Source organism: Canis aureus, chromosome X (assembly GCF_053574225.1).
Source record: "Canis aureus isolate CA01 chromosome X, VMU_Caureus_v.1.0, whole genome shotgun sequence".
NCBI classification, from domain to species: Eukaryota; Metazoa; Chordata; class Mammalia; order Carnivora; family Canidae; genus Canis; species Canis aureus.
Genome location: NC_135649.1, coordinates 19,421,678 through 19,439,360, shown reverse-complemented (window position 1 = coordinate 19,439,360; position 17,683 = coordinate 19,421,678). Strand labels below are relative to the sequence as shown.

The window sequence follows — 17,683 nt, the reverse complement described above, 5'->3', positions numbered from 1 at the left end:
GGTTATTTCTGGGTAGTAAGATTTGGACTGGATTAACCTATTTTTGTTTATCTGTTATTTCTAAATATCTACAATGAAGCTGTACTACATAATTTTAAAAGTTTAATATACTGATGCTAAACAGTTAGAGCTCCGGCACTGTGCTAGTTGCTTTGGCCACAGCACTTGGCTTCCCATGATCATTTCCTTCTCACAATTCTTATTGTTCTTGTGCTCAATTTAGCAGTTTCTTAGGTTCTGCCTTATATTATTTTCTAATTGTTCTCTATGTGTAACTATTTAACTGCTTTGTTACTTGTGAGCTCTTCAGGGAAAGGGACTGTGTTTTATATTTCTCTTGCATGCCCCAGTAATAATAACCATATTTTCCAACCCCAACCAAGGCATATAATCTAACAAAGGATGTGTGTGTGTGTGTGTGTGTGTGTGTGTGTGTGTGTGTATGTGTGTGTAGGCATGCTGTATCTGAGTATGTGAGGTAGTTTGGGAATCTTTGTATGGATATTACAATACTGAAAATTGGGTGCATTTGCATTGATTCATGAGTCTAAATAGACAAAATGTTTAAAAAACATGCCCTTGACTAACACAGAACTGTTACCCACCACCCTATACAATGAAACAGTCTTAAAACCTTGGGGGCCACTCAATATAATAAATTTAAAAATAATTTCTCCAGTAACAAATACATCAGTATTCTCATTTCTCCATTCAATATTGTGTTACAATATTTTGATCCTGCAAGTCAGCATTTTGTCAACTGAACATTGTTTGGTTGGTTCTATGTAAACTGATTTGCTCCTAAAATAATCTCCAATCAGACTATGCCATCTCATCTATTAGATTTCCTTCTCTCAACAGATGTTCTGAGTCCTCATTGTTTCTAGATTACAATCAGGCTGTCCATAATACAGAGACACAGACATCTGGGCCAAGGGTAAATGGGCAAAACCATTCAATCAGGTAATGGAGGAAATGCTTCCGGAAAGTTTGTCCAGCAGCCATTCCCACGTGTGATATCCTGAAGGTGCTGTGCTGGTCTGGGCTTTGCTGGAGTTCTGACACACAAAACCAAAGTGGACCTTGAAGTATGGCTGCCTGTTATAGTGGAAAGAGTAGAGGATTGGGAGCCAGATCTGGGGTCAAAACTCAGCTCTACCAGTTAACCAACTGATTACACTTGTACATGTCATTTCCCAATCGGGGTCTGCCCTATGAAAAGCAGATAATTAAAAGTAGTACCTCCTGGGCACCTGGGTGGCTCAGGGTTTGAGCATCTGCTTTTGGCTCAGGTTGTGATCCCGGGGTCCTGGGATCAAGTCCTGCATCAGGTTCCCCGCAGGGAGCCTGCTTCTCCCTCTGCCTATATCTCTGCCTTTCTCTGTGTGTCTCTCATGAATAAATAAAATCTTTAAAAAATAAATAAAAGTGGGATCCCTGGGTGGCGCAGCGGTTTGGCGCCTGCCTTTGGCCCAGGGCGCGATCCTGGAGACCCGGGATCGAATCCCACATCGGGCTCCCGGTGCATGGAGCCTGCTTCTCCCTCTGACTATGTCTTTGCCTCTCTCTCTCTCTCTCTCTCTCTCTCTCTGTGACTATCATAAATAAATTAAAAATAAATAAATAAATAAATAAAAGTAGTACCTCCTAGAGCCACTGTGAAGAGTCAATGAGATGATATACACACGATAGCACTTTGGAACATCCCAGGAAAAGCAATTTAAGGTAATTGACCTTTGCCCTGGAGCACAGAAACTCTAGTTCCACTAAGGTTATCCATGTTCTCAGAAATTCTGCTTAGGCCAGAGAATTACTATAGACTACCTCAGTCATTTATTTATTCAAATCAAAGCAAATAACACCCCCCACCCCCGCCATGAAACAACTGCAAAAAGAAACAAAAGCTAATTAACATGTAGAAGGGAGGAGTGTGAAAATCTCCTAGCATAGTCACATTCTTTCTACTTCTCTTTTACTATTTACACTATAAAATATCTATGTAAACTGATTTGAATAGGCACTTCACCAAAGAAGATATCCAAGTGGCTAAGAAGCACGTGAACAAATGCTCACCCTCGCGACTCACCAGAGATGGTGAGACGCCACTACATACCCACTAGAAAGTCTATACTCAAAGAATGACATCAAGTGTTGAATAGGATGCGGATAAACTAGGACCCTCACACATTACTAGTGGGAATATAAAAATGGTACAACCACTTTGGAAAACAGTAAGTTCTCAAAAAGCTCAACATACATATATCATGTGACTCAGCCATTATTCTCCTAGGTATCTATCCAAAAGAAATGAAAAATATGTCTACACAAGGACTTGCATGTGAAAATGCAGAGCAGCATTGTTCATAGTAGTCCAAATCTAGAAACAGTCCAAATATCCATCACCTGGTAAATAGATAAACAAAATGTGGTCATCCAGACACTGATATGCTACTTGGCAATAAAGAGTAATGAAGTCCTACTCCATGCCACAACATACATGAACCTCAACAACATTATGCTAAATGAAAGAAGACAGACACAAGAGACCATCTTGTATAGTTCCATTGGTATGAAATATTCAGAAGAGGAAAAATCTGTAGGGACAGGAAGTAGTTAAGTGGTTGCCTGGGGCTGGGGATGGGAAGTGGCTGCAAACAGGCATGGTGGAGCTTGTTAGGGTGATGAAAATGTTCCAAATTAGGTTGAGGTATTGATTGCACAATTGTATAAATTTACTAAAAACTCTTGGGATCGTAGGTATGTTTATAATGGGTGAATATTATGACTTGTAAATTATATCTCAATAAAATGGTTAAATATATCTTTGCGGAAAGGGAGAAATTATGTTAGTCAATGTGACAAGGGAGGAACTCAAGCTAGGATGAGCATGCCTGACCTTAAAGTGAAAACCCAAGAGGAAGCTAGTTATCTTAAAGTCAGCAATATTTTGCCCTACTCCTTCCTTAGCCTACCTAGTTTTCAGCCACCATATCGTGCCATTGGTCAGGAGACACATTAACTCCATGAAGGTTCAAGGTGACACTTTTTAAAACTCAGTCACGACTCTTGTGCTATCTCTCCTTTCTATCTCCATGTCTCTCACTTTTCTCCACATTAGCTTTATTCTGCCTTGTCCCCTAGGAAATGTGTTTCAGCATATACTCCTTTCTTCTACAGTACGCATAAGCTCTTTTCTCTACCTCTCACCTAATTCCATGGTCATGGCTGCTGTAGCCAATATTTAAAAGCAATAAATTCATATCGGAACAGACAGAGCCCATCAGATGTGTAAACTTCTTTGTAGAACTGGTCATTTCCAACTTGGAAATGGATGTAAACTACTACTGTTTATCCAATAACACAGGAGTGAACAGAAAATGTAAATGCTCCAGCGAGGCAGTACTTATTTGAGCTATTCTGTGTGGCCTAGAGGCCTCTGGGACAGGGCCAAAGGCCCAAGAAGCCAAACAGAATCTTTGACACTGCAGTGACAACTTAGAGCATGTCTATTTTAGAAAGGTTTCTGTTTTCTTGAAGATTTTATTTATTTGAGAGAGAGCAAGCGAGAGAGAGAGAGAGAGCGAGAGAGCAAGAGAGAGCGCACAAATTGGGGGGAGAGGCAGAGGGAGAGAGAGAGAAGCAGAATCTCTGCTGAGTAGGCAGCTTGATGCAGGACTCGATCCCAGGTCTCTGGGATCATGACCCAAGCTACAGGCAGACATTTAACTGACTAAGCCACCTAGGCACCCAGGTTTCTATTTTTTTTTTAAACAGTTAAGTTTAAAGTTCTGGCCCTAACCTAGAGGTGTCAGAAAAGACTGGGCTTTCCAGAATCCCTCTACATTTTAGTAACTCAGTGTTTAAAATGTACCTAGGAGGTATGCCAGATCCATGCTTCTTCCATCAAACCATAACCAACACACTCATTGAGCTATGGTATGCTGCAAAGGGTAAAGAATTTGAAGTCAGAAGACCTGGATTCCCATCTCTTTTTTCCTCCACTCACTAGAAGTGAGACCTTAGATCTCCAAACATCACTAAAATCCTTAGTTCCCTATGCTGTAAAATTGGAATAATAGACTGGCCTCCCAGGGCTATGAGAATTAAATGTGTTTGTGTACATAAAGAGCTCTTCACAAACTGTGGAGACCCCCCAAAATGGAAGCTATCAACTTGCTGGAAAATCCCACAATTCCTTAGATGTTATTCTGAACCCACAGGGCACCCCTAAAATGACTTTCAAAAAAAAACATTCTATTTTCATTTCCTATTGATAAGGGGTCTTGTTGAACTCTGGCCTATCTGGCCTTGCATCTGGTCACTGCCAACTCTGCCATCCGCATTAACAGTTATTCTGAACAGCATTTGGAACTGTTTCTTCCACTTCCACTTCCTGGCTCACAAAAGAAAAAAATGCTGTTGAGCCAACATTTCTATAGCACCACTCTTCCCAAAGGGTTTCCCCACGCATTCCCCGCTGGGCAAAACGCAAGTGCTATTTAATAGCACAGAGTGACACTATCCAACAGCCTGAGACAGGATGCGAGAGGCAAGACTGGACGCAGCTGAGAGGACGAGGGAAGCCAGTGTCAACAGATGTAATTACCAGATGTGAATTCGGGCCACAGAGGTCAGGGCAGACACCCCTTTAAGAAATACTATGGAATCTTCAATGCCCAAAAGTCATTCCAACCTTGGCATCACATCTTACTCAAGATGGACTTGCCTGAAGCTGTGACCGTTTGCTATTCCCTGTTTTGAGGAAGGAGAGGTGACTTGCATGCTCTCACTAACAGATCTCCCCTCACTATTCAGAAGGTAGGCTCTCCAGAAAATCCACTTCAGAATGAGAACTTGGCATGCTTTGGGGTGATTTGAAGGGACAATGGCTGGGTAACTACACTTAGGGTGGTGAGAGCACTGAATAATGTGTAGACTTGTCCAATCACCACGTTGTACACCTGAAACAAACATCACATTGTAGGTCAATGCCCCTCCAATAATGAAAGTTGTAAAAATAAATAAATAAAGGGGTCGTGGCTGGAGTGGATGTGGACAAAAGCCCCAATTTCACACTCCTTTTTCGTGTGGCTGCTTTTCTTCCCCCTTACCACGGTGAGAAGGGCAATTGTACTGCAGTCTCACACAAACTTGGAATGTGCCGATTGTCCTTATTTTGTTCTCACTTTGATACTTATTTCCTTTCCAATACAAGACAGGTACACTGGTCCTTGTGGTATAGGGGAATGGAAATGAACTGGGAAGAGGGCTTTAAAAGGCAGCAGATGCTTTAACCAACCAGATCCAAAAGGAGAATAAGGAAGTTCACTCTTTGTAAATCACACTGTCCCCAGGGCTTCTCCCCAGGGCTTTTCCACAAGGCCAGCCATGGGGGTTACATAATGGTGTCCAGTAAGGAACCCTATTGGGGGCAACATTAATTCACCCGAGGATTATCTTCCAAGCCTATGGAATTCTTAGAGGCAAAATAATAAAGATGTATAAGTGCTTGGCATTCAAAATGAGTCATTACTAAATTATTTTAATTAAATCTATTTTTAGTACAGTCGGAGGTATCAACTATCTATGTGTTCATACATGATGAAAAGGGGTTTTATCCCCCAGGGAGTCTATATGTGGGTCAAACTTCCTCTTCTCACACCCTTACAAAAACCAAGGGAGAACTTGGCCTGCCTGCTTATTCCATTTTGTACTCTGAGGTGTTATTTTCAAAATGCAAACAGGTCCTTTATTCATGATAAAGTAGGAGAAAAAAAGCCAATCACCTGGAATTTATGATCAGTTAATTTTCTCATTCTCCAACCTAAAAATGAATTGCTTGTTCCTTTGCCTGCCAACCTTTTCTCCTCTGTCCCCTTTCTTCCCAACCACTAGTGTTGATGAATAAAGTCTGTTTGTGGTTTGTGGCAGTGTTTGTCTAGGAAGGGTATGACATTTGAATGCAGAGGGGGGAGCATACCAAGGCTCCAGGTTGACCTCAAAAACAGTAAATCACCAATAATATATCATGTGCTTTCTGCATCTACTCTTTAGCTCATGCCCATGCATCTTGTATCATACAATACATAGGTGGTTCTGTTTTCCAGAACAGATATATTTATTTATTTTGATTGGTATCTTTTTAGTTTATTAGAGAGAGTGAGAATGTGAGCATGTAGAGTGGGGGAGGGGCAGAGGGAGAGGGGGAGGAGGAGGAGAGAGAGAGAGACTCTTAAGCAGGCTCCATAGCCAGTGCAGAGTCCACTGAGGGGCTCTTTTTTTTAAAAGATTTTATTTAGGGGATCCCTGGGTGGCTCAATAGTTTAGCACCTGCCTTTGGCACAGGGCATGGTCCCGGAGCCCTGAGATCGAGTCCCATGTCGGGCTTTCTGCATGGAGTCTGCTTCTCCCTCTGCCTATATCTCTGCCTCTCTCTCTCTCTCTCTCTCTCTCTTTCTGTGTGTGTGTCTTTCATGAATAAGTAAGTAAAATCTCTAAAAAATAAAAGATTTTATTTATTTATTTATTCATGAGAGACACACAGAGAGAGGCAGAGACATAGGCAGAGAGAGAAGCAGGCTCCCTGAGAGGAGACTGATGTGGGATTAGATTCTGGATCCTGGGATCACACAGTGAGCTGAAGGCAGATGCTCAACTGCTGAGCCACCCAGGCATCCCTCGCTGCAGGGCTCTATCTCACAACCCTGAGATCATAACCTAACCTGAAATCAAGAGTTGGATGCTTAACCGACTGAGCCACCCAGGTGCCCTCTTCCAGTGTAGATGTAAATGAATGCCTTGCCTCGTAATTTAATTGTGGACCCCCAAAGAGCAGAGGCTGGGCTCTAACATTGTTCCCAAAAGACCTGGTTCCAAGGTCTTTTAATACTGATACTGTTCTGAAATTTTTTAAAAAAATTTTTATTTATTTATTCATGAGAGACAGAGAAAGAGAGGCAGAGACACAGGCAGAGGGAGAAGCAGGGTTCCTGAGGGAAGCCTGATGTGGAACTCGATCCTGGGTCTCCAGGATTAGGCCCTGGGCTGAAGGCTAGACACTCAACTACTTAGTCACCTAGGTCTCCCTACTGTTCTGAATTTTTAACAAATTCTCTTGTCTAGACTTTTCTCTTGGGCTCCTAACTCAAATTCATAACCATCCATGGTATACCACCCTGACTCTCACAATTCTCTGCACACATCTTCACTAATCTTCTCCAAATCTACCCTGCAGTTCCACCCTTCACTCTCACTATGCTTTTCCCACACTGTTCTCTTAACCTTGAGCAATCTCTTCTATTAAAATTCTATTTATCCTCCAGAAATCGTCTCAAATGTCATTTCATTCACAAATTCTTCCCCAATCCCTTTGGCCAAATCTAATTGTTGTATCTGTGTGCCCACAACATTTGTTTGGACCTGTCTTAAAATCCCAATTACGGGCAGCCCAGGTGGCTCAGTGGTTTAGCGCCGCCTTCAGCCCCGGGCATGACTCTGGAGACCCTGGATCGAGTCCCACAACGGGTTCCCTACTTGGGGCCTGCTTCTCCCTCTGCCTGTGTCTCTGCCTCTCTCTCTCTCTGTCTCTGTCTCTCATGAATAAATAAATAACATCTTAAAAAAAATCCCAATTACATTCTGCCCCGTATTGTAATTATTTGAAGCTATATCTTTCTCTCTATGAGTCCAAAGGCTTTTTGAGGGTAGAACTGTATTGGATTAACTTTGAGGCCTCTCCAGGTTCCCAGGGCCTAGCCAAGAGCCTGGTACTCAGTGGCTGAATAAACAATAAATGTATTTAGAATAGAAGCTCAAGTACTACACATTGATTTATTGAACTATCTGTGTGTCTTCTAGCTGTTAATCAAGGAGCCTGGCATAGACCATAAACCCAAAACAGAGCACAGAATATCTGTGTCTGGATAACTCCCCAAATTTTCAAATGTCAAGTTTTTGGAAATTTGTTTAAATTCTTTTGCTTGCACAGAACCTTTGTAGGCCTGCCAGTTAATAGAAAAAGAAAAACCAAATCATTGAGTTACCTCCAAGAGCTTCAGCCACAAAACATAGAAACTTCTTTTTGGTCAGAATGTTAGTACATAGATTACTTTTTGCTTTTCTCAACACCATCACACCCCAAAGAAACACTTCTTTTCCGAGAGCCTGCCTTTCGAGGGTCCCAATTACAGGAACTTCTGAAGTGCAGTCTGATGACGCCCACCCCACCCCAGCCTATCAGAAGCTGGGTTTGGGGTCTCCCTGCAAGATGCTTTTGACTTGTCTGCTGGATGCTCCAAATAAATGACCTAAAATCCTTTCTAGAAAAAAAAATGTGGGAAAATGCCCTGGCACATACTCCCGGGATAGTAATTAAACATGTTTGCCAATGTTTCCAGTGTCAGGCCCCATAAGTCAATGGGATGTGAGGTGTTGATTTGTGGTGGTTTTCTTTTTCTTTCTGAGTTCTAGACATCTTGGAATCTATACCATTGATATTCCAACATGAGAGCTATTCTCGTGACTAACATAGACAGAATTACCTGCCGCTACATTCCAGGTATGTTTATACATTTCCCTGTCTAACCTGCTTCCTGCCTCCAGCTGCCTCGGTTGTGAGGGACATGGGGATATTCCCCCCTCCCCTTGCCTGAATTTTTCTCTAACAACTGTGATGTCAAATGCAATTATTTGTGGAGGAATCTGCTGTGTGTATGGATGAAAGGGACACATGCAAATCCTCAACAAGAAAGGGAAATAACAGCTATGGGGAAATGTCCCGAAAGCATGCTGCTCAGGCCTGCTCTGGCCAACTCTGCCCAAGGCCCCCTGTGCAGATATTAACAAGCTGAACACAATATGACTTTAGGAATGCAAAAAAAGAAAAAAAAAACTGTTTAACAGTTGAAAAATCTCCTCCTCAATCTGAGGTCAGCCCAGCTAATAAAAAAGCTTCAAAAACTTCTGAAAAACCATGAATAAGCCCCAGATGTTCCTGTTCTCAGCTGAACTTTCCAGCAAGTTATTTTATACCCTCTATTTTTCACAAGTAGAACTCTTGCAATCTCTGGTGCCTTCCTATCTCTTTCCAAAGAAAATTGCCTCCAGTCAAATTCCTTCTCCCATCCACAGTAAGTAATTGTCCATACTGTTATTCATCCCCTTTTCTGAAGAAGAATGAAACTGGCAAGACCCCTGGGTGCAAGGTTGGGGACCTTTTTTCTGTTGAGGGCCAGTGACCCACTACCAGGGGGAAAAAAACCCATGGGGGCCACACACAAATCAGAAGCCGCTTGATTTAGTCTGGTTTGTGTTTGTTTTTGTGGAAGAGATATACAATCTTCACATCACCTCCTTTCAATAAATAAATAAATACATAAATACAAACAGGGAAAGGGAAACTGCATTCAATAGAAATAATGAAAAACGCAAAATACTCCAGGTCTAGGTGACAATGAGTCTGGGGAATGAAATGGTTAAAACAAAGATGTTGGGGAGGAGGTGGGGGGGGGCAGGCAGGGGAAAAAAGGTAAGCAACAGAAAGAGGTCAGGAGACAGTGAAAGAGGAAAGGAGGGGGGCACCTGGGTGGCTCAGTGGTTGAGTGCCTTTGGCTCAGGGCTTGATCCTGGGGACCTGGAATCGATTTCTGCATCGGGCTCCTCAAAGGAAGCCTGCTTCTCCCTCTGCCTGTGTCTCTGCCTCTCTGTCTCTCATGAATAAATAAATAAAATCTTTAAAAATAAATAAAATAGAAAGAAAGAAAGAAAGAAAGAAAGAAAGAAAGAAAGAAAGAAAAGAAAAGAAAAAAGAAAAGAAGAGAAAAGAAGAGAAAAGAAAAGAAAAGAAAAGAAAAGAAAAGAAAAGAAAAGAAAAGAAAAGAAAAGAAAAGAAAAAGAAAAAAGAGGGATCCCTGGGTGGCGCAGCGGTTTAGCGCCTGCCTTTGGCCCAGGGCGCGATCCTGGAGACCCGGGATCAAATCCCACGTCGGGCTCCTGGTGCATGGGGCCTGCTTCTCCCTCTGCATATGTCTCTGCCTCTCTCTCTCTCTCTCTCTGTGTGTGTGTGACTATCATAAATAAATAAATTAAATAAATCTTTAAAAAAAAAGAAAAGAAAAAAGAAAAGAAGGAAGGAGGAAGACAGAGGTGGAGAGAAAGGAGAAGGGGGTGATGATGGATGGAAGGTCTGGCAACCCCCTTTAGTAAGCTAGTTGTAACAGCACATCGTACCCTTGGTGCTCCCTTTACTGGGGGCATTGGAGGAAGTTGTCACTGCCCTTTGAAAACCTTATTAGCTTTCTAGCAGTTTAGGAAAAGTCCTTTCTGTGCTGAGAAACAGCTGGTCTGCTTTGATTTTCAAACTTCAAAGCCATTTTTTTGAAATAAAGGTTATTTTCTCCAGAACGTCTGAAGGTTTTACATGTGTGTAAAGGAATGACTGGAAGTCTCTGACGTTGCAAAGCTGTCAGATGGCCTTATCTTTGGTCTTTGAGAGATTAGGGCTGTCTTCTTTCATAGGGTCTGAATATTACATTCGGAATCGCCATTTATTGTGTTGATTTGAGGGTTTGCCTCCCTCACCCCAAATCAAACTCAGTTTGGGATCTCATGGGGTCTGGGTGGTGTAGACAATATAAAGTGGAGACCGTGTACGTATTGCTCAGTGAAGATAAGACAGACTGGAATTCGCAGCTCTTTAATGATTAGGCTCCTCCCATCAAAAGCGGGACTTCTAATGTTTACATCATCTAGCAACCCCCCAAGAGAGAAGTTAATTTTAAACTGCAGCAATGATTTTATTTTTATTTTATTTTTAAAGGTTTTATTTATTTATGACACACACACACACACACACACACACACAGATGTAGAGACACCGGCAGAGGGAGAAGCAGGCTCCGCACAGGGAACCCAATGTGGGACTCAATCCCGGGACTCCAGGATCACACCCTGAGCTGAAAGCAGACACTCAACCACTGAGCCACCCAGGCGTCCCTGCAGTGCTGATTTTAGAGCCACTGTACCTTATTCCCAGAGTATTTGGGATTGCATTCTGCTGATGGTCTATTAAAGAAGAGAAAATGGAAAAGGAAAACGTTCTGAGAAGGGGAAATAAAATAATGAAGGGTGGAGAACCAGGCAAAGCCATCTGATGGCAGACTAAAATCACTGGCCTCTTGAGTCAGAAAAGATGAAGGATAACGGGGAAAATCAGAGCGGTGCATGCAACTTCCGGCTGCGGTAACCACAAACTCATGTCCTAGAACAGTGGAATTAGGGGGGTACCCCCTTGAACTTGAAAGAGATGATTTTAGGTTGGATGAAGGGAGGCCCTACTTTGAATATCAAACACTAAACTTAAGGAATTCATTTCCCTCACGGGTAGGGCAGGCAAAAGTAGAAATAGATGCCAAAATGTTTGGGCCAATTTGTGAATGACAGACTAATACTGGGTTATTCTGGGAAGCTTAGAAGCTTGGGGCCACTTCTAACTGTGCCCATGTGTCTTGGTGTGCCTGTTGGCAAGGGGTCCTGGGTGAGGTGGGCCACAAGGCCACATGCCTTTGGGACCATTTCTCTGAAGGTCTTTGGTGCTGCTGGCACAACTGCATTAATGGTCTCTGAGGCTGAAACATTGGGTCAGTGTGTGTAGGTCAGGGGGCCGCCAGGCCAGAGGGTTCTCATGCTACCTCCTCTCTGGGCATGGGGTATTTCTGAGGTGGCCAGCAAAGGTGGAGATGGGGATGGTGAAAGAACTTTGACTTGGTCCAGGGTGGTTTCGGTCTTGCATTTGTCCTCATCAGATTCAAAATATTTGTTTTAAATAAAAATAGATGCATTGCTTTTTCTGATTTAAAAATAATTTTTTAAGATTTATTTATTTGAGAGAGAATGTGTGTGTAAGTGTCAATGTGGTGAGGGGCAGAGAGAAAAATCTCAAGCCCTGCCGAGCGCAGAGCTTGGGGTATCAACGGGGCGGAGGGGCTGTCAATCTCACGACCCTGAGATCACAATCTGAGCCAAAATCAAGAGTTGTATGCTTAACCGACTGAGCCACCCGGGTATCCCTAAAAATAATATTTTAAAGCATGGGGGCAAAGTGCAGAGAGGTAAAAAAAAATGGAAACTACCATAGTATTGCTAATATTTTGGTATATATTCTTACAGACTCTTTTCCCCATGCATATGTATATATGTGTGCCTGTTAATGGTAAAAATTGGATTGTACTTTAATACTGTCTCATAAGTTGCTTTTTCACTTAACAATATATGATGGATATCTTTCCCTGAACAATAGTATTTAAAAATATTTTTAGGGGCTCCTGGTTGGATCAGTCAGTAGAGCGTGACTCAATCTCAGGTCTGTGAGTTCGAGCCCCATGTTGGATGTAGAGATTACTTAAAAATAAAATCTTAAAAAATATTTTTAAATGGCTCTAGATTATTCCATTATATGGAAATGACATAGTTCACATAATACATTTACTGATGGATATATGGGTTACTTTTAATTCTTTGCAATGGCCAACAACACCACTGAAATATCCTTATATGTAGTTTCTTGGTGGATTGTCATACGCTTTCCTTAGAAGAAATTGCTAGAGGTAGACCTGCTAGCTCTAGGCTGCTGCAAGTGACCTCCTAGATAAAAAGACTTATCTTAATGGTTCTTCCTCCCTCAATAGACAAGAATAAAGATCATGGAATTTATAGTAAGGTCAATCTTTTTGTTACAACCTGAGTGTCAGTTCCTTCATCTATAAAAGAGAATATTTGTGATAGCTAGCTCACAGGATGATAGTGAGAAATAAATGTGGCAATGTCAATAAAAGGGCCTCATAAACTCTAAAACACTTAAATGCAGAGATTCTTATTTTCTTTCACTATTTTTATATTCCCCAAATGAATGAGACCATATGTTTGTCCTTCTCTGACTGACTTAACTTCATTCAGCATAATACCCTCCAGTTCCATCCATGTCGAAGCAAATGGTGGGTATTTGTCATTTCTAATGGCTGAGTAATATTCCATTGTATACATAAACCACATCTTCTTTATCCATTCATCTTTCGATGGACACCGAGACTCCTTCCACAGTTTGGCTATTGTGGACATTGATGCTATAAATATTGGGGTGCAGGTGTTCTGGCATTTCACTGCATCTGTATCTTTGGGGTAAATCCCCAGCAGTGCAGTTGCTGGGTCGTAGGGCAGATCTATTTTTAACTCTTTGAGGAACCTCCACACAGTTTTCCAGAGTGGCTGCACCAGTTCACATTTCCACCAACAGTGCAAGAGGGTTCCCCTTTCTCCACATCCTCTCCAACATTTGTTGTTTCCTGCCTTGCTAATTTTCCCCATTCTCACTGGTGTGAGGTGGTATCTCATTGTGGTTTTGATTTGTATTTCCCTGATGGCAAGTGATGCAGAGCATTTTCCCATTTTCTCATGTGCCATGTCTATGTCTTCCTCTGTGAAATTTCTGTTCATGTCTTTTGTCTTACTCTCTTATTAACATCTTTATGTTAAGAGGCGGTTGCAGTGGGTTCAGTCTCCTAGATGTCCCCCAGATAGAGGGACCCCCCAAATCCCTGAGGGCTCACCATCATCCAGAATAACACTTCTGAGTCCCCAGACCAGAATCAACCACCTGCAGGGGCAGGGGGAGGGGTGGTCCTTCAACCTAGCAGATGTCACATTGCCACATACCTAGATGGCATTTGACTCTCCGATTTTTGTGCTATGTGGCATTCACCTGGTGATTGTTTGCCATTGTCTGCTGCACTGCGGAGGAAAGTTTATCGTGTTCTCTTCCTCGTTTGGCCCTCTATAAATACACCCAGTTTGCGTGGGCCTGAATTGAACGCTTTGGCAAGAAACCAACTTTCTCAGGAAGAAAGAGATCAGTTGCATTATAACACAACTTGCGAATTCCTTTCCAAACTTCTGGTGTTTTTGCTTTGAAAAAAAAAGTGCTGCTGTTCATCTTCACTAGCCAAAAGCATTTATAGATTATGGATTTTTTTTAATCTAGAAGGGAGCATGTAACAAGCATGGTGCCTTTTATTTGATGTTTCAAAACACCCTGTGGAGTACCGGCACTCAGCAAGTACTCGATAAATGCTGCTTGGCCTTGATCACTGTCTTTCTCCAGGTCATTTTTTTTTTTACTACTTTCCATTAAAGACAGAATCTCTAAGGGCACAGGGGGAAAAAACCAACGTATAGGGGAAATTCCTAAATTCAGTGGAAGATGAGAGTGGGTGGATAGGAAGAAAGGAGGTGAAGAGTTGTGGGGAAGAGGTGCCTCTCCCTCAGAGGGTGGGAGGTAAGTAAGGCAGGGACTTAAAAGGTGGGGGCAGCAAGTATTTTTGTGGCAGAGACAGAAGTTACACAAATGGATCAACAGAAAGCAAAATATAAGCCCTGTCAGAGATAGAAACCATTAGAAGACATGAGAGGCCGAGGGCAGTCAATGTCTCATTGATTTTTCTAGTCTCCATTTCCAAAGGGGGAAATTGATAGTGAAGTCAGACAGGTCTGCACTAGCTTAGTGGCACAGGGGTGGCAAAGGATCTCAGGCAAATAATGTTACAAAGAATGAGCACTTGCTGACTGGCTACGGGAAATGGAGTTCAGAGCTAGAGAAGTGACAACTCAGAGTAAGTGGCATATAGTTGATCCAAAGGAATATGCTGGAGGTAGACCAGATGAGAGACCCATCTGCCCTTCCTCATAGAGACTGTTTTCTGGGGGGAAGCATGAGAAGTCTGTGTAAAACAGGGGATGTGGTGCTAAAGATTTTGGTTAATTTATTCACTTTTATAACCCACAAATCATAAAGTTTCCTAACATCTAGCTGCCTAAGACTGAGGCATGAGTCACTGTAGGACTTCAGGACCCAGGAAAACTGGAGTCTAGAAATAAAACAGGCACATGGATTACTGTTTTATCTCAGCTCTTCCAACTTCAACAAGCTGAGCTTTGAAAGACAAAATTGGTCTTCCATTCTCACTTAATACCTAATTTTACAGGACAGAATAGGCATAGTACGAAGAGAGCAGGCCATGGCCTGTGGTCTTCATCAATAATAATTCCACTAGAAGAGAGCCACAGCATAGCCACCAGCTGAAGGTCAGACAAGGGAGACAGAACAAGTAGAGAGAGGGGTGCCTAGGTGGCTCAGTGGTTGAGTGTCTGCTTCAGCTCAGGTCATGATCCCAGGGTCCTGGTATTGAGCCCTATATTAGGCTCCCTGCTCAGTGAGGAGTTTGCTTTTCCTCCACCCTCCCCCTGTTCATGCTGTCTCTCTCTTTCTACCAAGTAAATCATTTTTTTAAAAAAGAATAGGTAAAAAAAAAAACAAGTAAAGAGGTCATGGATTTTGAGGAGCCCCTGCCACATAATGGAATAAGGACTCATGAAGAAGACATGTCCCATTCCACCATGTTTCTCAAGAAAGTGAAGGAAGACAGGATATCTTAATGTTCTTACCACAAAAAAGAAATGGTGGTTATGTGGTATGACTGAGGCGTTAGCTAATGCTAGGATGGTATTGTATCACAATGCTTAAGTGTATCAAATCAAACGTTGTACAGCTTAAGCTTTCATAATGTTATATACCAATTGTATCAATAAGCCTGGAAAAAATAAATAAGATAGTTTTTTAAGTCAAGGCAGAAGTATTCTGGTTAACTCTTGGCAGACTTGAAATATTCTGTATATACTCTGAAGATACAATCCCAATGTAATATTTTATAATTGTTTTAGTGGTGAAAAGAAACCCCCTCCCCCATTCTCTGGCTTTTGCTCTATACACACACATACGTTTTCTCCCCAGTACACATCCATGCCACAGGCAAAATACATTTATGTTTTCACAACATGCCTTAGAATCTCAGCACATTACTACATCAACCCTCAGTCCAAAATCTCATTAAGTCTCATTAACTCAAAAGTCCCAAACCTCATCTAAATCAAGGGCTGGTGAGATGCTGAGGATCCATTCTGGGTCAAAATTTCCCTTCACCTGTGTACTCTGAAACCAGGAAACGAGTAATCTGCCTCCCAAATACAATGGTGGCACAGGCGTAGGATTGCAGTTAGAGGGAGAATGTCTCCCTAAACTGGAGGAAGGCAGCCAAGTCACAAATTGGAACAGAATCCTTCCCAGATTCATGAAACAGTTATTGGTTGTCTGCTATGTGCCAGGCACTGTTCTAGAAGAAGAGACGGTGATGAGTGGGGCAGACAAGACGCTACCCTTGCGGAAACGCTGTAAACAAGCTTCTACGCTGTCTGAACAAGACACCTCAGCTGCCTTCTTAGCACCTACTCTGACTAGCGAGGGCCTAGGAGTGGTGCAGGGGGAGAAAAAGCAGTGCTGGGTGCCAGGCAGCCAGTCTTGGTAAAAGGTCAGGCAGGCCTGCTCGTTGTCAGCATATGCTTGAGTAACATTAACAAGCAGGGTCCTATATAGAAAGTATAGAAAGTTCTTGGAGACCATTCTAGGGAAACAGCACTGACTCGAAGTAGCTGCCAGAATTAGAAAAAAACACAGGAGTTGATAACAAATGGGAAAACGTGTTTTAAGAAGGTTGGAGAAGGCGAACAGTCACTGCTTCCCTTGGGTTCCCCCACTCCTCTTTGTGAGGCTGTCACGAAACACAGTCATCTCTCCAGCACATCTAAGCACCCACAGTGGCAGCTGAAGAAAAACACTATAATCTCTCTCAATCTTTCTCACAGTTTTGGTAATTTTTGAGGCTTCAGTGAGCGGATGGATGGCACTCAACATTCAACAGCCAAGGAGCCACTTTTAATTGGAATCCTGACTAAAAAAAGTGTGTAACAAATTGATTAAAAAGTAATAGTTAACACATTCATCAGGGGATCTAAATACTTCATTGTGAGAACTTCTGCCAAAGGTTCAATGAGGGACAAATCTCTGGAGGTACTAGAATTTTCTTTTAATTTTCTACTGTGGGGCCTGGATATGGTATTGGTCTGCTTTGCAACTCCATGCTACCTTCTCATCTGAGACCCAAACCCCTGCAAGCAAGGGGTTTGCTTCCTGTGTCCTGGTTAATGACCCAAAGATGGTTGGCCTGACTTTAGGGATAGAGCACTTCACAGCCTCTAATCTGTTCCACCAGGCACTAGAAAGGTAGGTCAATGAATTTTCATAACAAGCCTAACTTCTCTGCTCCACAAACCCTACAAGCTGAAATGGACTCCTTGCCTCCAATTTCTCATCTCCAAACCTCCCTCCATGTTCCTGGCAGAGTTAATACCACAAAACACCAATCTGCCCAGGCCCCTCTCTTGCTCCAATCCCTTCACTGGCTCTCCACCACTAACAGAGTAAAGTTCAGACTCTTCTGGACTAAGACTACTCACTGATACACTTTCATGTCTTTGTACCACTTCTCATTCCACATTCCTCTGCCAGCAAGATCCTTTCTTCCCACCGCTCTCTGTCAAAATTCTCCTCGTCTTTCAAAGCCTGGCTTAAAGGCTATCTATTTTTGAAGTCTTGTCTAATTCCCATGGTAGGAATTAATCCTTCCCTTCTCAGGGCTACCATAGTCCTTGGTTTCAATTTCTCTCATGACACTTATGCTAGGCCTTGGTTTATAGTTATGTAGGTATGTTTTCATCCTCCTCCTTGAAAGCAAGTATTGGA

The 17,683-nt window shown here is 42.4% G+C and overlaps 1 protein-coding gene across 1 annotated transcript in view; it reads right to left on the bottom strand.

Moving 5' to 3' along the window:
* Nucleotides 1-17,683, bottom strand: part of GPC3 (glypican 3) — a 443,047-nt gene that overhangs the window by 84,274 nt on the left and 341,090 nt on the right. The gene's annotated exons all lie outside the window — the stretch shown is intronic.